Below are 22,887 nucleotides of genomic sequence, written 5' to 3' on the forward strand. Positions count from 1 at the left end.
GATAAAGAATTCCTAGGGATTTCAAGCAGAAGTAGAAAGGTAAAATTTAAAAATATCTCATAATATTTATTAATTTATATAAAAACTAAGAGAAAAAATATATTATTTTCAATTTTATACCCAATTAGTTTGTATTCCAATTATAAAAGCCACAGGCAAATATTCCTATGCATGACAGAACTGATGAGCCCTATGAGGTGAAGGAGTGGGAATGGAGGGAAAGACTACATAATCATAAAATTTAGCCAAAGAGAGAACACAAAGTAAAAGATCTCAGTAACAGAGAAGCCATGTTAAAAAATAGAAGTAGACTTTAATTTAAACAAGGAGATATGGTTTATATTTTATAGAAATTATGTGGAGGGGACAATTACAAATTAAATTATAAAAATAAAAATTGAAATGAGAGAAGAAAAAAAGAATTAAAAGTGTTAAAGTATGCTCATTTTTCATGCAGAAAGTAATTGATACTGTGTAAATGACCGGGTTGGGTGCAGTGGTCACATCTATGATCCCAGCACTGGGAGGCTGAGGTGCAGATCACTTGAGGCCAGTAGCTCAAGACCAGCCTGGCCAACATGGTGTAAACCCGTCTTTACCAAAAACGACAAAAATTAGCCGGGCCTGGTGGCATGCACCTTTAGTTCCAGCTACCTAAGTGTCTGAGGCACGAGAATCACTTGAGCCCAGGAGGTGGAGGTTGCAGTTAGCCAAGATCATGCCAATGTACTCCAGCCTGAGTGACAGACCCCCACAAAAAAAAGCAAGAAAACTTACAATGTAAAAGAGTATACTGAACTCAATCTCTTTATGTTCTCATATAATCTTTCTTATTTAATTGTAATAGGATATTATAAGAATCAATGTCTTGATGTGAATAGACATGCATTGGTGCCAAACATTGATACATAGATTTTAGAAAGAGACTGAGTTCAAATAGTAATTCTGTCACTTATGGTTTTATGACCCTGGGCAAGTTACTACACTGTGCTTCAGTTTCTTTATTTACAAAATGAGAACAATAATATACTTATCTACTAATAAAGTGCAGAGGTCAATGTCAGCACACTGAAAGGACTCAATATATACTCTCTTTTATTATTATGATTATCACCACAGTAAGACTATATTGTAACTGATTTGTTATATATCCTTCTGTAACATTAAGAACAATATTAAGTCCAGAGCCAATGCTACATGTTTTTGCTTTCTCCTTAACACAGCTTTTTGTATCAGTTATCCATTGCTGCACATCAAATTACCTCTATATTTAGTGATTTTGAAAAACAACTTTATTTGCTCATGATTCTTTGAATCAGCAGTATGAGTTAGGCTTACATGATCAGTTGTTCTTGAATCGGGTCCAGCACTGCAGTAATCTGTCAGTTCCAGGGAGGTGATCCAACATCATCTAACTGGCATTCTAGCAAAAAGCAGGCTATGAGCTGCAGTACTGTGGTTCACTTATAAGTAATCTCTCCAAAATGCAAGCTACAAACTTCATATTGTAGCTCAGATTTCCAGCCGTAGCCGAATAAAGGTGAGCCCAATGCACAAGTGCTACTGAAGCCTCTCTGTATTTCACATTTGTTAATGCCTCAGTGGCCAAAAAAAGTCTCAAACCTAAGTCCATACTGATTCAAGAGTAGAGAGATAAACCTTACTTTTTGATGGAAAGGGTAACAAAACCCTACTGCAAAAGGCATGAGTAGACAGGAGAAAAAAAAATACTGTCCTTATCTTTCAAAAAATATTTCAACATTTGCTTAGTTTCCATCTCCCTGGAGTTTGAATCTTGAGGAGAAGAACAAAGAGATCAAAGAGTGGGCATGTCACCCAATTCCATCAAAGGCATTATGCCCAGGCTGTAAATACTACCGTAGTCATGGACCTTGGTTCCTGGTGTTCAGAACTATTTTCATTCTTGCCCTTTTCCATCTCATTGCCAAGCACCCCATTTTTCTTTGAGCTCCTGTGACTGCCAATATTACTTTTCTTTTGCCTCTTATCCAGCATTAGTTTCTACAGCTTGCAAAGAACCCAAATGGCACATGAATTAGGAATCAAAAACTACTGCTATCTTTCCATTCACCTATCTCTGTATATGAACATAAATACACAAATATGTTGGGAACTTTATATTATTTAAATTTGAATTTATATTTACATCTTTCTCATTAACCCATTTTTTGTATTGCTTTAGTTATCTTCACGTATTTTTCAAAACAAATCTATTTTGAAGCACTTAAAATTAGATCCCAAAGTTTTTTAAACCATGATAATAAATTTCCAACTCAGTGGTTCTCAATCCCAACCATTTTACTTTTTGTGTTCTTTCTCAAGACTGTTTCACCTATTCTAGGTTCCTTTATTTCCACATACATTGTGAAATCAGCTTGACAATTTCTACAACAACAACAAAAAAATCAGCCTACTGGAATTTAAAATGGAAATACATTGAATTTATGGATCTATTTGGGGAGCAACGACCTTTAAATTTTTGAGATTTCTAGTCTATAAACTTGGTTTATCTTTTTCTATTCATGGTATATCTTTATTTCATGTCTCTAATTTCTCTCAACAATGTTTTAGAGATTTCAATGTATTGGTCTTGCACATCTTTTGTTAGGGTATGATTGTAAATTTTTAGTTTGTGTTTAGGGTATGATTGTAAATTTTTTTCTTAGTTTCAGGTTGTAAATGTATTTTGCTTGTATATGGAATATAACTGATTTTTAATATAGGCTTCTGCCCACAAAGATGTTAAGTTTTGTATCTTTCTAAGACCCTGGTGGACCCCTACTTACATAATCATGTCATCAATAAATAAAGAAAATTTAACTTGCATTTTTATAATTGTTTACCTTTAATTTCTTTCTTTTTATATTGTACTTTAGATTCTGGGGGTACATGTGTAGATCATGCAAGATTGTTGCATAGGTATATTCATGGCAAGGTAGTTTGCTGCCTCCATCCCCCCATCACCTATACCTGACATTTCTACCCCCATTATCCCTCCCCACCATCCCTCCTACTGTCCCTCCCCTAACCCCCCGACAACGGACCCCAGTGTGTAATGCTCCCCTCTCTATGTCCATGTGTTTGCACTGTTCAACACTCACCTATGAGCGAGAACATGCAGTGATTGATTTTCTGTTCTTGTGTCAGTTTGCTGAGAATGACAGTTTCCAGGTTTATCCATGTGCCTACGACATCCACCAAAACATTGAATAGAAATGCTAAAGGCAAACATCTCCAAATGTCTCAGTGTTATTTGGGAAGTAGTACAATGTTAGTTGGGCATTTTGTTAATAGATCCTTTTATTAGTTTAGAGAAGTTACTTTTTATTCCTAGTTCAGTGAGGTTTCTATTTTGAATTAGTGTATTAAATTTTGACTAATAATTTTTGCCTTTATTAAGATAACCATATCACTTCTTCATGTATTGATATAGAGTATCACACTCATTGCTTTTGTGCCATAAAACATTATTTCATTTATGAGATAAACCTCACTTGATCATAATGAATTATCTTTTTAATATATCACTAAAATAAATCTGCTATATTTTGTCACAGATTTTCCTTCAACTACATTCATGGGAAAGTGGGTGTATATATAAATATAAATACATACATATATGTATATAATATATACATATATATACAATATACATATATATATACAATAATATATATGTTATTTCGGTTCTCTGACTTTGGTGGTGTCTTAGAAAGCTTTAAATTGTTTCTCTTTTATTTTCTAATGGTATGTGTGTAGCATTAGTTTTATTTCTTTTTTAAATGTTTGGCAGCACTTACTAATAAAGCCATGTGGGCTTGGGGTTTTCTTTCTGGAAATGTTTTAAATTAAAAATTCAATGTATTTCATTGATACATAGCTACTAACATTTTCCTTTTCTTGTTTTGTTACTTTTGGTAAGCCATCTTTTTGAGGGATTTGTCCATTTCATCTAAGGTGCCAAACTCATTGGCATAAAGTGTTTCATAATATTCTACAGTTTCTAAAAACATGTATAGAATTCATCATCATATCTCATTTTTATTACTGATATTGGTAATAAGCCTTTTTCTTTCTGTCTGTCTTGACCAATATTGCTATATGTTCCCTACAAAATTAACTCAATACTTTCTGCAATTCTTGTTCCATCTTTCAAGACTTTCTACCTCCCAAGCTATTGTTACAATCTCTTTTGAAATTACATTAAATTTTAATTAACATTTCCAGTGAAAATATGCAAACACTTGAAAGAGCAGGTAGATATCTGCATCTGACTATAATGGATGACTCAAACAAATATATCTGCACTGGCTAATTTTTGGCATTTGTTACAAGCTTAGTATTCTATAATAAAGTACTAGAACACCAATAAATTATCTCCCTGACTTTGGCAACTTAAAATTTTACTGAAAAAATGTGTTATTTAAATATAAACTAATCTGAATATGGAATTTTTAATTTTTTATAGATTCAAATTAAATGCAATTTTCTATTTTCCAATACAGGACAAAAATAAAGACCATCTGAATAAAATCAAAATTTGGACCATATTGTAATGCTCAAGAAAAACTGTATTATGCTGATTAGTTTATAGCTATGGTATAATCACAGAGGAAAAATATTTTCATCAAGAGATTTGATGAAATAGTGAAATAATCTTGATAAGTAATATGAGATATTTCTAACAATACAGAATTCAACCTAAAATTTATTTCGCAAATTATTTCCTCCTTTACATAAAATTTTTGCATTGAGCTAAAAAAATAAATAATTACAGAACCAATCAAAAGGAAGGGAACATTTTTTATAAGTAACAATACAAACTCACAATTTATATTTCAATAAATATATGTTTTTATCCCAAAAGTGGGCTATAAATAACACACCTATCAGAATGGCTAAACTTTGTTTTAGATTAATAACACCCAGTGTGGTGAGGATCTGTAGAAATTAATGTTCCTGGTGGAAATGAAAACTGGTGCAACCACTCTGAAAAACACTTGGTTACCTCTAACACTAATAAAGACTTCTCATGGTAACCAGCAACTATATTTCAGGAATAAATCAGAGAAAAATTAAAAACTTACAAAACTTGTATACAAATGTCTATAATTGCTTTACTCATAACAGCCAAAAATTAGAAACTACCAGTATGTGTTTTAATGAGTGAAGGGTTAAATTCCACTAAATTCAAACTGTGAGCTACTACTCAGCAGTAGAAAAAAAACTACTGATACATGCAACAATTTGCATGTACCTAAAGGCAATGATATTTAGTGAAAAAAATATATTAAAATGCCAATTTCAAAGAAATACACATATAATTTTTTGTTTATATAACATTTGTGAAATAACATAATTACAGAGATGAACAACATATTCATGGTTTGAAGAGTTGGGGATGGGGAGAGTGACTGGGTGTGCTTATGAAAGAGTAGCAGGAGAGAATCATATGGTATGGCACAGGTTACTATCTTCATTGTGGTCAGGAATAACACAAAGCTACATATTTTATAAAATTGCATAGAGCCATAAACATAGACATACTATGGATTACACCAACATTAATATGGTGGTTTTGATAGTATACTGTGACTTATATAAGATGTCAAAGTGGTGGGAAAGTTGAGTAAATGGTGCACAGACCTCTATGTGCACCCTTCTGTGAAATTGTAATTATTTCAAAATTAATTATAATTATAAAGCAATTTACATAAATTGGTGTGGGGATCGCTCCCGTGTGAGGCCCCTAGGAAATGGGCCTCACAATACGGTGAGCTTGAGCCCAGACACAGATCCCTGGTCGGGGGAGTTGAGCTGAGGGAAAGCAGGAACCGAGAGAGGGACTAGGTTATTCTAAATAATTAACAGACATTACTTTATGGATATGAGGACTTGGGAGGCAATGTATCCACTTTCGGCTCCTTATGGTTTATTGCTTGATTGTGTTCATTTTTGGACCCTTGTTACCTTCATTGTAAAATATTAACTTAAGTATTTATACTTGGTAACTTACTTATCGTAACTTAGTGGGTGAAACTGTAACTTACTTACCATAACTTACTGGGGGTGACTGTAACTTACTTACCTTGACCTATTGGGCATAACCTACTTACTGGAAGTAACCTACTTACTGGGCATAACCTACTTACTGGACTTAACTTACTTACTGGGCGTAACTTAGTGGGCATAACTTGCTTACTGTAACTTAAGTACATTGATCTGGCGTAAACAAGTTTGACTTCAGAAAAGTATATAATGAAACGTATTGCAAAAATAAAATTGCTGCTTGGACATAGCCTAAGCCAGCCCTCCAAACTCGGCTTTTCTCTTTTCTTTCACTTCTGCGCACTCTCTCCCTCAGGTTGAACGAGACATCTAAGTTGGCAGTCTTGGGGACTCCCAGAGGTCGGTAGCCCCCCGGCAGACGTGCCAGACGCCAACAAATTGGAGTATATTTTTGTTGATTTCTGTGAACCAAAGATAGACAATTTTTCAAAGTCTTTTTAAAGATTTCTGAAGTAGACAAATATTTTTAAAACAAAGTTTTATTAACATATTAAAAACTTCAGACTTAGGCATGATATTTATTTCCTGAAGATTTCTTTTAAAAATTACTTCAAATTTAATGATTCTAAACAACAGAAATGTATTATTTCATACTTCTAGAGACCAAAGAAGCCAAAATAAATTTTAGTCAACCAAAATCAAGTCGTTAGCAGGTAGGTATTTTCTTGGGAGGCTCTAGGGAAGAGTGTGAACTTTGCCTTCTCCAGCTTCTGCTGCTGGCATTCCTCAATTTGTGGCCTCATTACTCCATTCTCTGTTTCTGTGGTCACATTGCCTACTTCTTTCTACTTGAGTCTAATATCCCTCTCCATCTTTCTTATAAGGATGATTGTAATGGTATATGGGGCCTATCTAGGTCTTATGAAATCGTATCTTCATCTCAATACTATATGTGCAAAAATCTCTCTTTCAAATTAGGTAACATTTATACATGTCAGGGAGTAGGAACTGGACACATCTTTAGGAGGCATATGCTATTATTTAAATTAATTTATATTATGTTTTCTAAATATATTAATTTAAAGGCACTCAGCATGTCTTATTTGTTCACAAATCTTCATAAAACGTTGATCTTTTATAGTTATTTGCTGTAGTAGACTGTTTTCCTCTTTTAAATCTGGGTTAACTTTGAGCTTGCTTTGACCATAAGGCAGAAGCAGTGAAACTATGTCAGTTCCAAGGCTAAAGAAGCTTGGCAGTTTCTTCTTTCCCTCTTTTGGAAGCTAGGCACTGTGTAAAAAGTCTACTCCATCAGGCATGGTGGCTCAAGCCTGTAATCCCAGCACTTTGGGAGGCCGAGGCAGGTGGATCACGAGGTCAAGAGATCGAGACCATCCTGGTCAACATGGTGAAACCCTGTCTCTACTAAAAATACAAAAAAAATTATCTGGGCACAGTGGCGCGTGCCTGTAATCCCAGCTACTCAGGAGGCTGAGGCAGGAGAATTGCCTGAACCCAGGAGGCAGAGGTTGCAGTGAGCTGCGATCACACCATTGCACTCCAGCCTGGTTAACAAGAGCGTAACTCCATCTCAAAAAAAAGAAGTCTACTCCTCCTGCTAGAAACCCCATATGGAAAGAGGGAGACAAAACGGAGGGAAAGGGGTGGGGGGTGGGGTGGGGAGAGAGGGGGAGGGAAAGGGAAGGGGGTGGGGAGAGAGAGAGAGAGAGAGAGAGAAAGAGAAAGAGAGTGTCTCAAGCAACCACCATCAGAGGTAAAGCTCCAAGCATAAGACCAAAGATATTGATATTCTAGCCCTAGCTGAACTGCCAGCTAACACCAATTAGAACAGATGAAGCACCCAAATGAACCCAACCACCCCACAGAAGAATGATTTAAAAAGTCACTACTGTTTTAAGATGCTATGTTGCAGAATGGTTTGTTTTGTAGCAATAGATGCCTGAAACATTTCTCTATGGATAAGATTAATTATGCATTGGATTTAACTAAATTATACATACTTTACTGAAATTTAAAATATTGTCCAATAATCTGTTCACAATGTGGCTAATATGTAGAGAATATGTGGTTTAGGTGTTTAAATACACACAGTGATTTTCTTTTAACCACAAAATAGGTATTAACTTTCAAAGCCACATTTTGTCAATCATATGTAAAGTTGCATATAATCAATTTCATGCTTAAGGCACCTTGGATATCATAAGTGAAAGAGGAATTTCATTGCAAAATCTGCAGACATCAAAATGACCGTGGAGAACACTAACAAAAACTCTACAAATGTAAAATTAGTAACTTAGATGTAACCAATTGGTTCCTTAAAAAACACAAAGTACCACAACTTAACTAATATGAAATAGATATTTTAATAGCTATATAACCAATAAAAAGGTGAATGCATAATTTTAAAACTTTCACAAAAGAAGTCTCACTGGAAAATTCTACCAAACATTTAAAGAAGAATTAACATCAATTCTACACAATCTCTCCAGACAATAGAAGATGATAGAATAATTCATATTTCATTTTATGAAAGCAGTATTACTCAGATACCAACACCAGGGAAAGATCATACCAAAAAAGAAAACTACATATGAGTATTCCTGATGAATATAGACACAAAACTCCTTTACACAGTATTAGAAAACAGAATTCATAGATATATAAAAAGAATTCTTTTCCATGACCAAGTAGGGTTTATTCTAATTATTTAAGGTTGGTTCAATATTTAAAAATCAACAGGTAATCTACAATAATAACAGGCTAAATGAAAAATTACATGACCATATAAACTGATGCAGAAAATACAAAATTCAACATCTATTTATGATCAAAAATGTCAAAAATTAGGAATAGAGGGAAACTCTCTCAACTTGATCAAAAACATCTACCAAAAATGTACAGTTGACATTATATTTACTGGTGAAAGACTAAATGCTTTTCCTTTAGGATGAGAAACAAGATAAAAACATCTACTCTCACACTCTTACTCAATATAGTATTAAAATTTCTAAGCAGTGGCATGAGGCAAGTAAAAGGGAATATAGTCACCCCTTAGTGTCCAAGGGGCATTGTTCAACAACCTCCCACAAATATCAAAATCCTCAGATGTTCAAGTTGCACATTCATCTGTGGGTCCAGCATCCCACAAGTACTATACTTCACATCTGCATTTGGTTGAGTCTGTGGATACAGAACCTAAGGATACAGAAGGCTAACCATACAAGTCACATAAATCAAGGAAGTCTGCACTTTTCATATTTGCAGACATCCTGATGGTCTATGTTATAAATTCTAATGAATCCACAAAGATACCTTCTATAGTAACAGTCCCAAGAAGTCACAGAATACAAGGTAAACATACACAAATCATTTATAGTTCCATATGTTAGCAATAAACAAGTGGACACAGAAAGTAAAAATTCAATAGCATTTACAATCATTAAAAATGAAATAATTACATGAAAATGTAACAAAATTTGGATGATATATTTTTGCTGAATACTACAAAGTGCTGATAAAGTAAATGAAAGAAGATCTAAACATATGGGAAGACATGTCATGTTCATGGATTTGAAAACTACATAGGAAATACGTCAAATTTTCCCAAATTTATATATGGTTAAATAAAATTCCTATCAAAATACTAGTGACATTTTTCTATAAAGAAGATTATAAAAAATTAGAAGAACTACAACAATTTTAAAACATAAGAATAAAGTGAGAGGAAATATTCTACCTAATTTTAAGACTTATTATGTATACAGTAATGAAGTCTACATGAGGTTGGCAAAAGGATAGACAAAAATGAATGTAACAGAAGAGGCTACCCAGAAAGAAGTGTACACAATATGCCCAACTGATTTTTGATAAAGGTATTTCAAAGGAATTTCAATGGAGAAAAAAATAGCTCTTTCAACAAATCATTCTGGAAATAATTGGACATCCCTAGGCAAAAGTATAACCTGAACCTAAACCTCACACCTTATACAAAAATTAATCAAAAATAAATCACAAACTTAAGTAGAAAATACAAAACTTCGAGAAAAAAATCATCAGATAACATCTTTGAGATCTAGGGTAAACCAAAGAGCTCTCAGACATGACAAAAGCAGGATTCAGCAATACGAAAATTGATAAACTTGGCCTCAAAATTCAAAACCTTTGCTCTGTGAAAGAACCTATTAAGGGGATGAAAACACAAGCTTAAGAATGGGAGAATATATTTGAAGATCATAAAGGACTGGTATTTAGGATATACAAAGAACTCTTAAAGCTCGACCATTATTAATAAAATATGAAAATGGGTAGAGATACTCTATTGAATATTATACATGATTGACAAATAAGCACATGAAATGAGGCTCAACATTATTAGCCATTAGGTAAATGCAAATTAAAATTACAATGAGATGTTGCTATATACCTATCAGAATGGCCAAAATATAGTGACAACCAAATTCTGGCAAGGATGCAGAGAAAATGGGTCATTTACTCACTACTGGTGAGAATGTAAAATTGTACAAACAACCTGGAAAACAGTTTGACTGTTTATTTAAAAACTAAACACACAACTACAATATAACTGAGCAATTGCTCTAATTTATCCCAGATAAACAAAAACTTACATTCCACAAAAGGCTATGCAGGAATGGCCGCAGCAGTTTTATTTACAATAACCCTAAACTAGAAATAATCCAGATGTCATTCAATGGGTGAATAGTTATAAATTCTGGCACATCCATACCATGAAGTAATACTCAGCAAAAATTACTGATATACATAACTTTGATTAATCTACAGAAAATTAGCTGAGTGAAAAAACATCAATCCAAAAACATTTAATAATGTATGATTACATTCATATAACATTCTTGAAACGACCAAAAATAAATACGGAGAACAGAATAGAGGTTGCCAGGAGTTAAGGAGAGCCTGGGTACTGAAGCGAAGGGGTTGTGGTTATAAAAGGCCAACACTGGGAATCCATATGTGATGGAACTCTTTTGTAATTTGACTGTATCGATGTCAATATTCTGATTAGGAAGCTGTAATGTAATTATCAAAAAATGTTATGTTTGCAGGAAATTTGTCAAGAGCTCTCAAGGACTCTCTGTGTTATTTCTTAACAACGACCTGGGATTCAATACCCATCTCAGAATTAAGACTTTTTTCTTATACCCTAAAATTATGCTTTTTTTGCTGGTATAATTGGCTAACTTTACTAAAACAAGTTCTAAATCTGCTCCTCCAATATAATTTTATTACTCAAAATCTTGAAAGAGGAAGCTTTCTTGTAAATTCAGAAAAAACAAAAATCAGGAAGTCATCAAAATACCCATTGACTTTTGCATCTTACTAATTTCATAACATCTAATGAATGAATAGAACTCTATCAAAGGTGTTTATTTGCCTCTGTCTTCACTTTAAAATATTTTATATATTTATATTTTGAACACAGAACACTATAATATGGTATTAAAGTGCACAGAGTTTTATATATATATGAGATATTTATATATATAAAACTGTGTATTTTAATATATATAAAACATATATATGTCCTTGCTCCCTAGAATATACTGTATCATCTCTACCTCCCAATAAGTAATCAAAGTCTTCCATAAATTTTCTGTATATTCATGCTTATATATATGTGTGTGTCTGTATATATACACACTTAAACACAGGATGTATATTCAAGCTAATATGTGTTTTCTCCCTACCAGCCCCCTAATCTGCTTCTTTTTACACAACTTACTATATGCGTAATTCTACATCTTAGTTTCTCACTCAAATATATTCTTCAAAATTTTTGATCTCAATGTAGTAGCTTCATTAAAAAAAATTGATATGATATTCCTTGGTATAGGTACATCATATATTTAGATCATTGCTACTAAAATGTTTCAACAAATTACTTTGTATAATCTTGCATCTCCATATTTGTAGAATAAATTCCTAGAATGGGAACAGCTTGATCAAAAGGTATGAGATTTTATAATTTTGATAAATATTGCAAAACAGCCCTTTATAAAAATTGTGTCCATTCGCACTATACCAGCAATGTATGAGAGTGCCTGCTTTCTTTTACCCTCTCCTATATAATACGTAATCTCTTTGATCTTTGCCAATCTGATAGGTGAAAAAGTTCCTAGAGTATGTATTCTATTTAAAAATAAAAATCAATTAATCTTATGTGAAAAGATACCTTAGCAGATGAATCACAAGGAAATAAAGTGACCTTCAGGGCTGAACACAACTTACAACTCTGCCCTGTGTCAAGAGAAATTATCCATTTAAAATTGCCCTATATCCCAGTCTATTCTTGGGGCTTGTTGTTCACAGAAAAAGAGATGATAATTACTGGTCAAAATTAATATTTAAGCAGACAAATGTATCAAATTGTTTTTACTAAAGACTGCCAGAAGAGTTGTGTTATAAGCAAAGTGGAAATAAATTGAAGATTGCTGCTATGTAAACTTGAATGTTGTTCATGCTTCCAACTATGAATGTGGATTTTTATTAACACCATTTTCTGAGAAACCATTTCAAAATCTACTCTGCATAGGAATATATTAATATATCCTATCACGCATATGGATGTAGTAATAAGAATTAACATACTCTTCCACAAGGTGTGAGGTCAATTGAGAAGTGAAAGAAAAGTTTTTAGGATCTTTTGTTAGCCACGAAGTTCTCTTTTGAGTCTGCCATTCTAAGTAAATGATTCAATTACCTAGATGATATAACCCCAGAGTTTAAAGGAATGCAAATATCGTACTTATTCATATGCAAATTTTAATTTAAGACAGGAGAAGCATATTTATAATTTGAACTATGATTACTGGGTAAGGAAATAACTATGAATATGGACGTCAGATTTTAGTAACTATTCTGACTTATTTTAAATGTTTCAGTAGATGATAAGGCATCTCATCTGATTATTGTGTCTCTCATAACTGTTATCCAGTTTTAAGATTCTGCATTATTTCATATTTATTGAGTGATAGAGTACTTAGCTCCTAGAAACATATATAAATACCTCTCTTAATTCCATTAAAATATATCTTGAGTTAACTATACTAGAATATAAAATAATTTTTCAATCAAATATATAATGTGCAATCAGAAAAAAGAAAAGCTTATCAACAGTAAAAGATTATCTTCGTTAAAAATTCTATTAATTCCTCTCATCCTAAATAAAAACAGACTGGAAGCTTCATTTGGAGAAAAATGGTTCATAAATTCCATTTCAAATTTGTTGGGATATGTTTTACTCCAACAAATATACATGGATCATTGATGATGCCAATAGAAAAGGCGACAACGCACAAAAATAAAATCGCCTGATTTTGATAGTCAAATATATTGAATTTAATATGAGAGAAAAAAATACATATTGCTTGTTAGTCCAAACTGCACCATGTTGTAAGCTCCCTGCTATTTGCAAATCTTGGTCAAAGCAAAACATTTCACAGCGGTTCCAGCTGTGAGAAACATCCCGCCTAACCACTGAACACAAGGCAGACAAAAGCCTAACTGAAGAAACATCCCTATCATATCTTGATGGACAAAGGTCCAAGGAACACCCGGAACATCAGAATGACATCCCGCTGCAACAAGGGCTAGAACGGCCTCTTCATGGGAGCATTGTATTAATATCCTGCCGGGCTGCAAGCCACCCTGCTCAGACCCCTTCTGCCCATACCTGTAAATTGCCCCAGCCTGTAAGCGGTAGTGGGCTCTGGCTTTAGGCTGGTCCCCCACTTCTGTAGGTTTTATGCTGGACATAAAGCCTGCATTTGCTGTTGAGCCGCCCTCTTTCTGTGTGTGTCTTTCTTTAACCCACACCTTCCCTTCAAAACCTAACACTGTTCAAAGAAAATTTAGTCCATCATTAAGTATTTATTAAGAACGTTCAAGACAAGCCCAGTACTAGGCGCCTAAGACATAAGTAGGTCTGCATTTCAGCACTGTTCTTGCAGAAATGAGGCTGGGTGAGTGAGAGGCTTGATGGGGCTGTGTCTGCAGAGAATAATTCCTCAAAGCGAACACTTTGTTGCTGGTATCCTGGAAAAGCAATCAGGTATTGACAGGTAGAAAATAGCTTTTAAATGGACGACGAGGAGCCCAAAGGCAGCATATAAAGCAAATCCTTCCCATCTCCCATACTTCTTAAGTAATGATGGTGCAGACTAAGACTGGGTCTACCTTTAAGATCTGGAGGGGAAAATGGCAAGACCAGAAGAAACGGTCGCAGTCTCATTTGCATAAGCACCCAAACACTGCTTACGTCACTGCGCCGGAGTCCGGACCCCGCCCCGTCTTACTCCAGCCTTTCCCGGCGAGGGAGGGGAATGGAAAGGGAAAGCAGGACGCGGGAGAGCGCGTGCCTGTGGGCTTTGCGTTCCTCAAATATATATCAAAGGCTGCTTCTCAGCTCAGAGAAAATTAATTCCCGCTCCCTCAGCCTGAGGCACTGGGTGGGTCTCCTCTGCCCCCGGAACGCCTCAGGCGTCTTGATTTATTTTTATGTATTAGGCTGGTGCGCTACGTTACAGTGCCAGGATTTCCCAGTACTCAAAACCGTCTTCCCGACCACACACAGACCAGCCCAGTGAAAGAAAGGTAGAAACGGTCTGGGTTTCTAACTGCTTCCTATCTTCTTAAAATCCCAGCAGCACCACCCTCACCGCCACACACTCAAATTCCAGGATGCGCAGAAACACAGCAGCCGTGATTTCTCCAGCAGCCACGTGCCTTGCGCACGGCGAAAGGCCCCCTTTCGGACCATTTATCACAGGATACCTCAAGCAAAAGGGAACTGTGGTCACGTGAAAACACTCTGTCCTCGGGAGTCGCCTTCTGCTTTGGCAAAAGCGAACGGAAGCTAATGAGTAATAAGGCTCTGCTCTCCCAGCCCCATCGCCCACCTGCACGAGATTTAGCTTCCAATTCGCCTCGCGCCTCTCTCTGTCCCGACCCTCCCAACTTTCCTCTTGGACTTCCCCTTGTTGGACCCCACCCTTCAACCCAGACTTGACTTGGAAACGAGTAGGTCTCTGGGGATGCCGTGGGCAATTTCCACGACGGGAAGAAAGGATGGCGGCACGTTTCTACCCATGTGCTTCCCCTTACATGTGCAGCCTGTCGCTCCCCCAACCCTGTTTGTGCAGAAGTGCAGAGTTAGAAGGTTGCTTGCCCAGCCCAGCTTCTCCCTCCCAGGGCTTTTTGAGCTGCCCTCCCTCCTCCCAGCCCAGGACGCAGCGAGTCCTTCCCGGCATCCATCCTTCAATTCGTTCCCAGGGCTGGTGCCCAGGCTCCTGGGTGGCTAATGGCGAGCCCCACCTCACCCCCAATTGTGCCCTTAGCGTAGGAGCTTGCCATTACCGTCAGGGTGTCTTGACCAGCGTCAAGTCTCTTGCTGCCTCCACGTCCCGGCAGGAGCAGCAGCACTCGCGAAAGGTTAGGGTCCAGGTGGCTGTGAAGGAGGCCGAAGAGGAGCTATTTGTAGGGAAGCAGCTTCTTGCCTAGGCTGGGCCCCGGAGCTGGGTTTTGAGGGTCGCTGCCTGCAGGCTAGCAAGGAGAGACTCGTGAGCGCCTGTGTGTCTGCCAGGGAAACAACACGGGATACAGGAGCGCGAGTGCGGGTGCGCGTGTGCATGCGTGTGTGTGCGCGCGCGCGTGTGTATATGTGTGAGGGTGTGACGGAGGCGCCCACGTGCCCGGCCCACCCGTGCTGCGGCCGCCTACGGGCTGCGGAGGAGAAGGGTAGGCAGTGGGCGGCGGCTGGGCGCGGAGGGGTAGCCTGGAGCCTAGGCCGGGCGCCGCAGTTCCCCGCGGCAAAACCCAGTGATGCAGGGACCACTGCGGCTGCCCAGCGGCGTCTTCCCGGCGGCTGGATGCAACTGAGGAAGCCCTCTCCAAAGCAAAACAAAACAAATTCCTCCAGCCATCCCATCTTCCCCCAACCCACTCAACCGAAAGAATGGATACTAGTTGCCCGCCCCTGGCTTTTGTCTCCGTGAGAATGATAGGCATGGTTTTACCTGGCACAGTCTGAATATTCTCTAAGAGTCAGTAATGGGACTAGAAGAAATGGGTGACCCAAAGAACCCTTTTCCTATCTCCCCAAGCCGGCCATGTACATCTCTTGCAAAAGAAAAAGCCTCTGGGCATTGGCTTCTCCGTCAGGCGGTGGCTGATAGCGCTCAGTGATTCTCGCCAGATTATGAAAGGCCATTTTAGAAAGCTGGTTCTCACCCCCCATCCTGTGTTGGTGCCTCAGCAGCTGACTCTTTTCCAAGGGGTCTCATTAAAAGATGAAGTCTGACTTACCTCTGCTGACAATCAAGGCATGCTTATAATTAAGCCACGTGGAGAATTCCTAAAATATATATTTCTGAACACAAAGCTATAGCCTTCTTTTGAAAATGGCTGAACTGTCCCCTAAACAATGCATATGCCCTGGGGATGAAATTTTCCGTCCTTGAAAGTTCAAAATTGGAAAGAAATGCAAAACGTACCTAGAACCTAGATAGAAACGCAGTAACTTAGCAAAGTACATTTTCACTTCCAGATGATTAGTATTACTATTAAAAAATACTAATGTGCACTTTCAGGCCTTCCAACAATTCCTTAGATTTTTACGGTTGGTATCCAATTAAGATTGAATTAAATAATAAGGCCATTGCAGACAGGTTTTTCAAGCAGTGAAAAATCTCTTGGAAAGAAATCACAAGACCTAAATTTCAGGTCAGAACATTGCTACTAATCCTTAGCTTTCACAGCAGCCAAGAGAGCTTTTTTTCTCAGCCTCTCTTCCAATCCTAACTTTGAAAAATTAAAAGTTAAGAAACTAAATTAGATTTGATCCCCAGACATCCCTCACCTGCCATGAGTAAACGAATGCTCTTTGATAAATGCACCACAGGAAAAAAATTAAACCAGCCAAAATAAACTTTTTCTAGACCTTTTTTTTTTTTTTTTTTTTTTTTTACTTTTTGCTTATTAATTCACATATTGGTGACCGGCAAATAATTTATGTTGGTATATATCATTTTTTATATAAATAAACTAAAATACAGTACCAACATTACAAATAATAACTGGGAAAATTAAGAAAATAAGGAGAGCTGTGTCTAGCATAATCAGGATTAGGTTTATCTGTGAGAAACAAAGTTAAACATATGTTCACAGAAAGAGTTTACAGTAGTACCAAGAAGTACTTAAATTATTTCCCTCTCACGCTTTTTCACTAATGTCTGATACCTAATTCCAATGCATATGCATATGTCACAAAATATTTGTAGAGTGATGCCCTCCATAATGACTGATACTAATTTATGTCTCAATGCCAATGAAGAGAAATAGGAGAAAGAAACTATTGTTTTAAGCTTCTCACTAAGTACCTGGGGCTTTATGATATCTTACTTAATCCTCTCAACTAATTAATGAGGTGATTTTTCTTAATTTACAGATTAGAGAGGTGATACTCAAAAAAAAATTGCAAAAAGTTACACAACTTGTTCAATAACCGAATGGAGAAATAAATTCAGATCTACTGGCCTTAGAGTTCATGTGTTTATACTATCTTGTAATCCTTTAACAAATTTACAGATTTTTAACAGGAAAAAAGAGTGGAATATCAACACAAATGGTAGGAAACTTTGAAAACAGTAAGTAGAGGAGGAATGGAGAGACCCCAAAAAGAGAGTCTGGAATCCCAGACAAAGGTAAAATGTATCCATTTTAAAATTTTAACAACAATGATTCTTCAAAGATTTAAAATTCAGTGGCTAATTTTTTTTAGGCTAATGATTATAGAGTGCTTTCTCTGTCACAGTAGGGCAAAATGGCCAACATGATATTGGTGTGGGAGAAAGGGGCGGCACACAGAAGGTAAAAACAGAACTTGGAAGAATTAACTACAAGTTAAGGGGGACAAGTGCTTCTACCCACACTGTATTTAATAATATTAACAAGAATCGATTGATAGTATTATGTCTTTGCAATGTACAGAATACTTTATATGTTTTATGAATCTAAGTTCTTAATTTTTACACCAAGCCTGTGATGTAGGTATAGTTATAACCAAACATTGCCAAGGGAAAAACTAATTCTTTGAATGTCCAAGGTCATACAGTCAGAAGACATCTGTTAGATACTGTAAAAATAAAAACCTGCCCCTATCTAAATCACTTTCTGAAATTAATACCTACTTTTAAACAGTTAATATTCACTTATTATTTTTTAAAACTGATAAAAGATCACATGAAGGAAAAGAGTATTCTCTTTGACTAGAGGTGGGAAGGAATCTAACTCACCAAGCCTTTCTACCTTAGAATTTCTTAAACAAAATCACTTAGAATGAAAATATTATGTAAAAACTTCCAAAGATACAGCACTACAGTTCAGAAAAGTAATTCAAATATTTACTAAAAGATGATTTTAAGACCACAATACTAAAGAAAACATTGAAATCAATTCACATCATAAGATTACATGAATTCATTTGCTTATATTGCTATATGTGCAGTATGGTATATTGCAAGGATCTTTTTTTTTTTTTTTTGCATTGTAATACAATTTTTATTCGAATTTCCTCCATGCCAAATCTTGCTTGAAATATGGTCTCCAAAATTTTATGAAACCAAAGTCTGCACAAGCCCAAAATATCCACTGACTATTCCATTCTGTTCATCCTACTGATGAAGAGCTGAGAGGTAGATCAAAGGAAAGTAGGTTTTCTGATTTCTCTGTGGGTAGAGGACGGGTTAACTGAATTTACAAATGTCAAAGTAATCAAATCAGTTTTTTTAACTAATTGGCTAAGATAGTAAAACATTCAAGACAATGTAGAAAATGATAGAATTTTACCGTTTCTGCACTCTGAAGATAAAGCCTAAACCGCGCTGGTAAGTAAAAACACCAACACAACTGTCATTTTGTTGACAGAGAAATGCACCCCCTACCTCTGTGAATTGATTATAATCAGTAAGTTTTAAGTTTCTCTTTTATTACAACTTTTAATATAATAGCAGACTGTGTCTCTAAAACATTTTATTTATGTCTGGTACTATACTCAGCATTAATCTATATAGCTACTTAAATATCCAAAACCAAAATATTTAATGGTATTTATTTTGAATATAGTATATGAGTTGCCTTTTCTTTTACTTGCTGCACAATCTTATTGATATATACAGATTCTATAGTGTCCATGATTTTTATAGTTATTTCTAAAATATAGTTTGCAAACAAAAGTGATACTTGCTCATTGAATACATTTCAATCTATAAACTTGTTCATGGTGAAAAGTTAAGGCTCCTGTATTTATGTTCTCCTGATTTTGAGGAGGGTCCCAGGAAAGAGGGTAGAGTTAGATTTTGAATAGAATGGTCAGGGCATGTCTCATGGAGATGTTATTGGTGCAAAGACATAAGAATTTGCAGGAATTAGCCTTGAAAGTATTGGGAGATGGGGGTGAGTTCTAGGTAGAGGTCAGTGAAAAGGGTCCTTTCGTTCAGTTTAAAAAGATCTTAGGATCAGTGAATAGACCCTAAAAGAATTTAACTGGCATATTTGAGGAAGAGAAAGGATACCCAGATATTACAAATATGTCTTACTCCATAAAGACAAGCTTATAGTTTTTATAATTTATTTTATAAAATTTATATTTATAGATTTTCTGTTACTGAACCATGTTTGCATCCCTGGGATAAATCCTACTTGCTTGTGAGATACTATTCTTCTTCATATGAATTGATGGACCCAACTTTTTCATATTGATAGGGTTTATCTATATACATAAATGTAATTGATAAGTGATTTATGTTCTCCTTACAAAGTTATTCTAGCATTGTAAAATGAGATCCAAAACTTACACTTCTAGATTCTCAAATACCCTTTTATGAGATAGACATTGTTTCTAATTCACCTGATAAATTAAGGAAAATAGGAAAGGGGTAAGATGAAGCTATTCTAGTTATGCTTTTTTTTTTTTTTTTTTTTTTTGAGACAGGGTCTGGTCTGGCTCTTTCATCCAGACGGAAGTGCAGTGTTGCAATCACAGTTCACTGCAGCCTCAACCTCCCAGGCTCAAGTGATCCTCCCAACCAAGCTTCCCAGGTAGCTGAGACTACAGGTGCATGCCACCATGCTTAATTTTTTTTTAATATTTACTTTAGTAGAGACAGGGTCTCACCATGTTGTCCAGGTTGGTCTCAAACTACTGGGCTCAAGCGATCCTTCCACCTTGGCTTCTCAAAGTGCCAAGATCACACTTGTGAACCACAGTGCCCAGAAATATATTTTATTATTTATTCAGTTTTTCTGTTGGTCTATTCAGGTTAACTATGTCTTCTCAAGCAAACAAGTAAATGTTGGCAATTCGGTTCTCTTAAACTGTTCATTTCACTTAATTTTTAGAAGTGCTTCAATAATTTTTATACTATTTTCTTTGGAATTTTAAATCCTAGATTATAGATATACAAACTTCTCCATAAGGTTTGTTTCAAACTTTTCTTCATTTCTGTTTTGATCAGTTAAATGTTATACACCATCTATTAGTCTTTTCAAAGAAACAACTATCGATATTAATGGTGTTGTAATTTTTTATTTTCTGTAATTTTCTTTTCTTGTGTTATTTATATATTTATTCTACCTTCTTGGAGTTCACAGTCTTTTTCTAGCTTTTGAATTTTAATAAACACATTATATTTTAATTTCTACATTGCTTCAAGGTTATAATTTATTTTATAAGCATAACTTTAGCTATAACCGAAATATTTTGGTTATATAATACTTTAATTAAGTGCTCCTTTAAAATAATTTCAGGAGCCTCTATGAACCTATTCTGCTTGAGAAGGCTGCCCTATAAAGTAATAATCATAATTTCAATTATTATTAGCTTAATTTATATTTTAAACTTTTTTCCTGTTTATTAATTATAGTGACATTTAAGTGATATAACTTAATCTTTATGATATCAATTCTGTTGGATTTATTGAAACATTCTTTGTGGCCTCCTTGTTCACTTTTATTTACATTAACTATGTTGGCTTCCAAGGAGCATATATGTTTTATTTGCTGAATCTAGTTTATTTACTGTGGATCTTAAATCTTCAAATATGTAGCATAGACTTTTAAGTCTATGATTGCATAATCCTACTCAAACTAGATTTAATTTTTGTTTGTTTTGAGAAGGATTTTTGCGCTTGTTGCCCAGGCTGGAGTGCAACGGCGCAATTTTGGCTTACTGCAACCTCTGCCTCCTGGGTTCAAATGTTTACCGTCTCAGCCTTCTGCGTAGCTGGAATTCCAAGCATGGGCCACCACACCCAGCTAACTTTGTATTTTTAGTAGAGATGGGATTTTACCATGTTTGTCAGGCTGGTCTAGAACTCCTGCCCTCAGGTGATCCACCCACCTCAGCCTCCCAAAGTGCTGGGATTACAGGCGTGAGTCACTGCAGCCAGCCTAGATATAGTTTTTGTAAAAATGTTTAGATTAAAAAACTAAAATGTGGGAAGTTGTTTCTTTCTTTTTCTTTTTCTTCTTCTTCTTCCTCCTCCTTCTCCTCCTCTCCTTCTCCTTTTCCTTCTTCTTCTCTTTGACTTCTGTACCTCCCAGGGAAGACTTTGGCTATGTTAGATCACATTCCTTCACCTGAACCAAGGCAGCTTCAGAAATGAAGTTTATGGTTCCATATGATATAACAGAGTGGCATAAACTTCTCCGTGTGGAAGAAGGCACTATTAACAGAAAAAGGGCAAGAGGGAAAAAAACATTTTAAATGCTCAAAAACATGAATAAATAAAAGATCTCTTACACTTCATAGTATGAAAATACCTTCTACAGGGAGTATGGCTACATTGGACACTAGGAACTAGAGAGTATGAGTCATTGAGAAAAAGTTTGAGGGTTCCGTGAAGAGGGTCGTTGGTAGCTTGATGGGGATAGCATTGATTCTATAAATTACTTTGGGCAGTATGGCCATTTTCACAATATTGATTCTTCTTAACCATGGGCATGGCATGTTTTTCCATCTGTTTGTGTCCTCTCTTATTTCCTTGAGCAGTAGTTTGTAGTTCTCCTTGAAGAGTTCCTTTACATCCTTTGTTAGTTTTATTCCTAGGTATTTTATTTTCTTGATAGCAATTGTGAATGGGAGTTCACTCTTGATTTGGCTCTCTGTTAGTCTGTTATTGATGTATAGGAATGCCTGTGATTTCTGCACACTGATTTTGTATCCTGAGACTTTGCTGAAGTTGCTTATCAGTTTCAGGAGATTTTGGGCTGAGATGATGGGATCTTCTAAATATACAATCATGTCGTCTGCAAAGAGAGTCTACTTGACTTCCACCTTTCCTAATTGAATAAAAAATGAGTCCACATCCTTTGTAGGGACGTGGATGAATCTGGAAACCATCTTTCTCAGCAAACTGACACAAGAACAGAAAATCAAACACTGCATCTTCTCACTCATAGGTGGGAGTTGAACAATGAGAACACATGGACACAGGGAGGGGAGCATAACACACTGTGGTCTGTTGGGGGGGCTATGGGAGGGATAGCGTGGGGTGGGAAGGTTGGGGACGGATAACATGGGGAGAAATGCCAGATATAGGTGAAGGGGAGATGGAGGCAGCAAGCCACATGGCCATGTATGTACCTATGCAACAATCCTGCATGATCTGCACATGTACCCCAGAACCTAAAGTACAATAAATAATAATAACAATAATAAAATGTTTGAGGGTCTGACATGTAATGCTGGTGGCAAAAGGATATCGTTTGGGCCTGACTTTCTCAGCTGATGGTGTAATCATGAGT

The 22,887-nt window shown here is 36.0% G+C and overlaps 1 protein-coding gene across 1 annotated transcript in view; it reads right to left on the reverse strand.

Moving 5' to 3' along the window:
• Positions 1–15,683, reverse strand: part of SLC6A15 (solute carrier family 6 member 15) — a 59,736-nt gene extending 44,053 nt beyond the window's left edge. The window contains exon 1 of the mRNA XM_035257153.3: positions 15,442–15,683. The gene's annotated coding sequence lies outside the window, so the exon portion shown is untranslated. The remainder of the gene's footprint in view (positions 1–15,441) is intronic.
• Positions 15,684–22,887: the final 7,204 nt, after the last annotated feature.

Source organism: Callithrix jacchus, chromosome 9 (assembly GCF_049354715.1).
Source record: "Callithrix jacchus isolate 240 chromosome 9, calJac240_pri, whole genome shotgun sequence".
Classification (NCBI taxonomy): Eukaryota; Metazoa; Chordata; class Mammalia; order Primates; family Cebidae; genus Callithrix; species Callithrix jacchus.